The following is a 6,635-nucleotide window of genomic DNA, read 5'->3' as shown; positions in this document are numbered from 1 at the left end:
GGTGGCTCTGTTTCAAGGGTATTGAAGGATGGCAAAGAAGAAAAATTAGCAAACTTTAGTTCTGGGTTGGAGTTAGTACTATACTATTTTTGTTAGTGTTAGTAATATTGATGAAATTAAAATGAAGCAATGCAAATTAATATTGTTCTTATTTAACTTCTAAAACTCTGATATTGCCTAATTAAATAAATAAACTATTTTGCATTTAATTGTAATGTTATGTAATAATTTGAATTGTTTTAAGCATTTGTATTTGAGAACTGCAATGGCAGGAATTGGGTAATGCAAAAGGAAAAAAAGGATGAAAAAAAAAACTTGATAGACAACAGGAATTTGAGGCCCCAAATATATAATACATGGCAAAAAGAAAAAAAAATTGATAGCCAACAAGAATTTGCAGTAAACATAAAATTGCAGTTCATTGCGAATTTGCAACCTTGTGTTCAATAATTTTGAGGCCTCAAATTTACACATTCACATTGTTTCTCTTGATGTACAATAACAACATTCAATGTAGAAAAAATGAACACAAGTTTTGATTCACTCAACAAAATATCATTCCCTTAACAAACCAATAAAACATAGAAGATTTTATAAAATCCAAAAATTCATCATAATATCATAATGATCTTTCTTTGATCCTGTCCAAAACTTCTAAAATTGTTGGCTTTGGTGTATGTTCTATTTCCAAGTGTTGAAGGACTTGTCGAAGGAGTTGCACCTCAAACATTCCTACCTAATAACCCTCTATTTTTGGGGCTTTGATTGCCAATTTGCTCCTGCAATAAAAATTATAACAGTTGAGTATCAGTTTTAAATCAGTTTACTTGAATTAAAACAGCAAAACAGTAAGACACATTGGAAGAAAACAAACCAAAAAAAAAAATAACTTGTTGAATGCTTACCTTTCTTCCTCTTGTGGCAAGCTGCTCTTGACTTACAGGGGGCTTCAGATCCATGTGGAATTTCATCACATACACTTACTTGCAAAAAACAAAAAAAAAAAAAAAGAGCGAAAGCACATATTAGATCTTATAAAGCACATAAAACCTAAAAGAAAAAAGAAAAGAAAAGAAACTTGCTATACAAACCTTGAAGAAATTGGATTTAGTATGTATTTGATTTTTGCAACGTTGCTTGTTATGGCTTGTTTTAGGCATTTGGTGCATGTATGTGCCGATCCTTTCCTTGTTGATGTTCTTGTTTGAAGCTCATCAGAACACTTTCTCCTAAGCTTCTTTGGCGCACCCTCTTTTTTTTTTTTCATAATCTTTGGTGGTTTGAAGGGCTCAAAGTTTGTTTTTATGTAATTATTTGGCCCAGGGTCAACATGAATCATGTCACTGTAAACCCTCAAATACTAATTTCTTATAACATTCATCTACATAACAACCTATTTTAGCTCTTTTAGATCCAATTGTTGCACAATCATGGCAGTAAGAGTAACCTGTCGATTGAAACATATCGCAACTGCATTTTTTTTCTCCAAATGAACCACATATTTGGACAAAAATATAAGAATAGGTGACCACAAAACCAATTAGATTGGTTGTTTTCTATTCCTCAATCTTTATCAAGATAATAATGTAATGATAATTATAGTAAGAGTTCATCAAAATGAATTAGTGTTTTGTTGTGCTTACTTACTACATTCGATGGCGTTTCATTATCACAACAAAAATCCCACAGATCAAAAAGTTAAACCCATGTAATTGATCTGCGTATATGTTTGACAACTCTGAAACCAACTTTTGAGGGCCAATATGAAATATTTCTAGTCGAGGACCTCGAGAAAGGGCTTGACACTAAGTTTGTCATTGCATTTCATTGGTAGGAGACGTAAGTTGTCTATGCGATTTTAGTGGATTAGTTAACAAGGTGGTTGACTGACTGAACTAGCTCGCGGGAATCTTTATACAGAAGCCTTGAGGGAAGACCGTGGACTCTAAGATAGAATTCATTCCCTGTCATATTGTGATAGCAATATATCCTATATGCTCTGAGACCCGTTTAAACCCTTAAAATCCGTGGCCACAGTGACTGAATGAATGGAATAAATTTTCCTATGTCAATCAGTAGGGTAAACAAGGACTCGAGTTATGAGTACAGATACCTAGTCCAGGATTAGAACCGACGCCCAATTTCATGCCCGATTAGGAGACGGTTGATGGAAAGATGGAACTTGTATGAAACTTGAAACCTAATGTTCACGCCACTATTCACCTAGTCTCTAATATCATGGATTGTTACTAGATGGTCACCCATGGTAACGAGCCATTTCTGATTATTGGTTAATAAGATATAATTAATTAAATTAGATTTAATTAATTATATTGATCACATACACCCAAATCTAGTTGAGGGTAAACCTAAAGAGTCACACACTTGTCACTGGAATGTGATGGAATTAAAATTAATTATGTAAGGAAGAGGATTAATTTGATTAGATTAAAATAATTTCTTGGAGAACATAAATGATTGAGATCATTTATGTAAAAATTCATGGGTTGGGTTTTCACAAAGATTAATTAATTTTTAGTTTGGTCTTTTAAATTAATTGAATTAATTTGGTTGGACTCTATTTAATTTATAAATTGGATCTATACATTGAGAGAGAGAGAGAGAGTGGGTTTTGGGTCTTTTAATTAGATTAAAAGACATGAATTTATTTGATGGGCTTAGAATTAAATTGAATATAATTTGACATTCGATTTTGACTTGATTTATTTAAATCAAGGCCTTGTCCTTAAACCAAGCCAATTGCCTATTTGACCTACTCTAGGTCAAAAGATAAGATGACTTCTTATAGGTGTACGGTTGGCCAAATTTTCTGGCCTAGGATGTTCCTAGAATTCGCTAGCATGATATGGAAGTATTGAGGTGGTTTAGTTAACCACCTTGGATAAAGTTCAAGTGCATACAAAGACTAGGTCTAGTATATACCGGACTATCTATCTCATACACACTAACACACATCTTTTATACACACTAAAGTCATCTCTCTTTGCTTTTCTCTCTAACCGAGTATTTCTCCAAGAACCCTAGTTCTTTCTTGAATTTGAATCAGAGAAAGACTGTAAAAGATTGATCCGTTAGTTTGATAGCATGATTTTTGCATTATTCCCATTTTCTTTCTTACTAGCACGAGGAGGAGGCAATCCCGTGACCTTGTGCACGGTTTTAGAGGGACTCTCCATTGAGATCTCCGTGAACAGTATGGAGAATTAGAATAACGAAAGAAGCGATTAAAGAGAAGTACGAGGGTAAGGATCTCACTTAAATTATGTTTCTTATTTTTCTCTTTGTTCTTGGCCTATATTTGTTTTATTGTACATCGAACTCCGAGGATAGATCAAGGGTACACCATTGATAGGGTTATATTATATTTTGATTTATCAAATCTTGATTTTTCGCTCTTCCCCCTTGCTTCCCAGGCTTATCCGCTTCCTACAAGTTGTACTAGAGGCATGCTCGGTGTATAGCCTAGAATTTAACATGTGTTATATTTTTTAAGCATGTTTACATGTATTAACCGGCTTTTATGGCATGTTTTTTGGTTGAGAATTTATAATTGTGTGTTGTTAATGAGTATGTTTAACTTTGCTTTAATTATTGGATATTAGGTGCCCGTTTGGTTGTATTTTCATTTTCATTTTCAGTTTCCAACAATTGGGTTTGTGTAGAAATGCTTTATTGGTTTTTGTGCGAAAACTGAGAATATGTTTGGATTAGTTGTTTCCAAATATAGGTATATAGGTGTGAGAATGTTGAATATAGGTATATGTATTTTTGATGTAGCAGAAATTAGTTATGAGGGTTGACCAAATTGATTGAATATGTGAAATTATAAAATAATAAAAGTGAGTCTTGCCATTTCCTTTTTCTTTTTCAGTATAATTTTTTTTGTTTGTATATATACATATTAACATGCTCCTGGTGCTATGCATAAATTTAATTTAATTATAATTAAATTATATCTTATAAAATTTATAAATTATGTGAAGCGTGCCAAGGAAAGAAGTGACACACGTGTTTAGAGAAAACAAACAAGGAAAGAAACGTGTAAGCTACTAATAAAAGCGCACAGAAAATATAACAACAACTATTTTGAGTCTTTTTTTCAGCACTTCTTTAAGCCTACTTCTTCTTCAATATATTTCATAATAATATAATTGATTAAAATATTTAACTACATAATGATTTAAATTAATCAATATTTAAGTTAATAATAATTTAAAATATATTAAAATGTCAAAGAAAATGGGTAAAATAAACATTTATAGACATGGCAAAAAATAAAGCCCACTCGCAGAATACACATATCCCAAACACTTCCGTTAGTTTTTGAATGTATTTTATAAAATATATGAGATTTTTTGCTTATAAAATTAACATAAAGAAATTTCGTGCTATTTTATCAAAATACAGGGGGTGGTATGCAATTTACCGTATTAAATAAATTTTCGTAGAACTATTTTTAGTGATTTAAAATTTTACTCAAACTTTTTTATTTAAAAAATAATATTTAAATTTATAGCTTTTTATAAATTATGTAATACAAAAAAAAATTCACAAACTTAATATATGTAAATATATTTTACAAAGTAAATTATTTAATATATATATAAATACATAGTGCACATAACTTTATAACAAAGTATGTTATAGAACTTATTTCGTTCAATTACGTGTACACATAGTTATTAGGACAAATGGTGGTTGGGAGTTAATGGTTGTTTTCTTCATTAGTTAATGATTTCCCTTCCATTAACTCTTGACATCTTCCTCCATCAAATCAAATGTCAATTGAAGGTTGCTTGTGGAAGGAAGTAATACATTTTCCAAGAATTTTGCAGCAACTTGAGTATAGTTTGTAGTGATATATTTTAGTGTGTTATTACTAGCATGCCCCTATCACTTTGTGTAATTTTCATACAACTATGCAAGTCACTCTCTATAAATACATGTACATGCACCAAGAACCCTTACTTGCCCCTTCTTTCGTGAACATTTTACCTCAAGAATTTGCAAAGTTCTCTGCACTCTTTAACCACTAAAAACTACAATGGCTTCTATAGGTTATGCATTTCAGTCCGTTGTTTTTTATAGTGAAAAATGGACAAGGGAGATGGAGGACTTGTTCGTCCAATCTCTCATCTACCTCAAACGCCTAGGTATCTTTCGGCCAAACAACCACTCCATGCAAGCCATTCATTCAGCCATATTCAATGTCAATAAGGCATTCCACACGTGACTAACGTGCGCGTGGGGTTATACAAGGGTCGACAAACTGCACAAGCGCTTTTATGTGTTCCAATGGGTGGGAAATCACCCCGGCGTGAATTGGAATCACGACGAAAGGAGATTGACCGCGGAGGACACCGTGTGGCAGGCCATTTGTCGGGTATGTGTGGTTATGTTTTGATATTGCAAAATTTTTTTTATTTAATGAGAAAAATTGGTATAACTGTGCAATGCTAATCAATAAGAGAAAAGACTGGCCCGATACTACCGGGATGCCTACGAGCCGAAGTGGGAAGAGTTATGTGAGCTCTTCGATGATGACGACAACGATGGCATCCCGATATCCGACGAAGATGAAGACGGTGATGGTCCTTTGCCTGAGATTCCAAGTATAGCGGCCCCCCAATCGAACGAGCCTGTGACTTGAATTTTTGATTCTATATGCATGCACGTGTCGTCAAGCTCGGACGAGTCCACGTCATTTGCTGCGATTTCGCCAGTCCAGTAAACCTAAAAACTCTCTCAACCAAAAATAAAAATAAATAATAATAATATAAAACAAACAAATAAATAAAACAATCCTAATATTTAATTTGGACAATTTTGGGTTTATGCACGGGTAACTGTAGATTGAGTAGAAGACTTAGACTCAAAATTTGGTATGTGCAATGTTTTATTGAATATTGAATAGAATTAGTCGGTTCAATTTTTGTAATTATTAATGTTTGTTTATTTAGTAGATTCTTTGTCAAGATATAAAAATTATTTTAAACTTACATTCTAAAAATAATAATTAAATTTATTTGGTTTTTAGATAATATATAAAATGATAAAAATATTTAATATTTAAAAATATGTCCATAAAAATGAAATATAAAAAAAATAAAAAAATATTTTGGTATTGGTAAAACCATACTAAAGATCAAGTGGATAAAAAATAATTGGTTATTCTTTCCATGGTTACCTTTTAAATGATGAGGTTTTCTTGTGCACAAAGCCTTTACTTTATTTAATTAAAAAATCAGAATCAAACTAAATATCAAAATTTGAAAAAATAAATTTGATTCGACTTTGGTGCATGGCTAACGTTTTGTTTTAATTGGATTTGATTGATATATCGAACTGTATATATTCCTACTTAACACTAAAATAATTATTCAATCAAAATTAAACTTACATGGTTAAATTTGTCAGTAAAGTTTATTTAAATTAGAAAAGTGTCATATTAATAACAAATTAAAATTTAACATCTGACTATTATAAAGTTTAGGAACTTGGGCACTTACCAAAAATTATATCTTAATTTACATCATGGTCTTGAATGCGACAAAACCTACTTTGGTACAGGAATAAAGCAGGGAAATCCTTTATGAAACCGAATACTAACATAT

This window comes from Sesamum indicum, linkage group LG10 (assembly GCF_026168435.1).
Source record: "Sesamum indicum cultivar Baizhima isolate 11 linkage group LG10, ASM2616843v1, whole genome shotgun sequence".
Lineage (NCBI taxonomy): Eukaryota > Viridiplantae > Streptophyta > Magnoliopsida > Lamiales > Pedaliaceae > Sesamum > Sesamum indicum.
Note: the sequence above shows the minus strand (reverse complement) of the source record.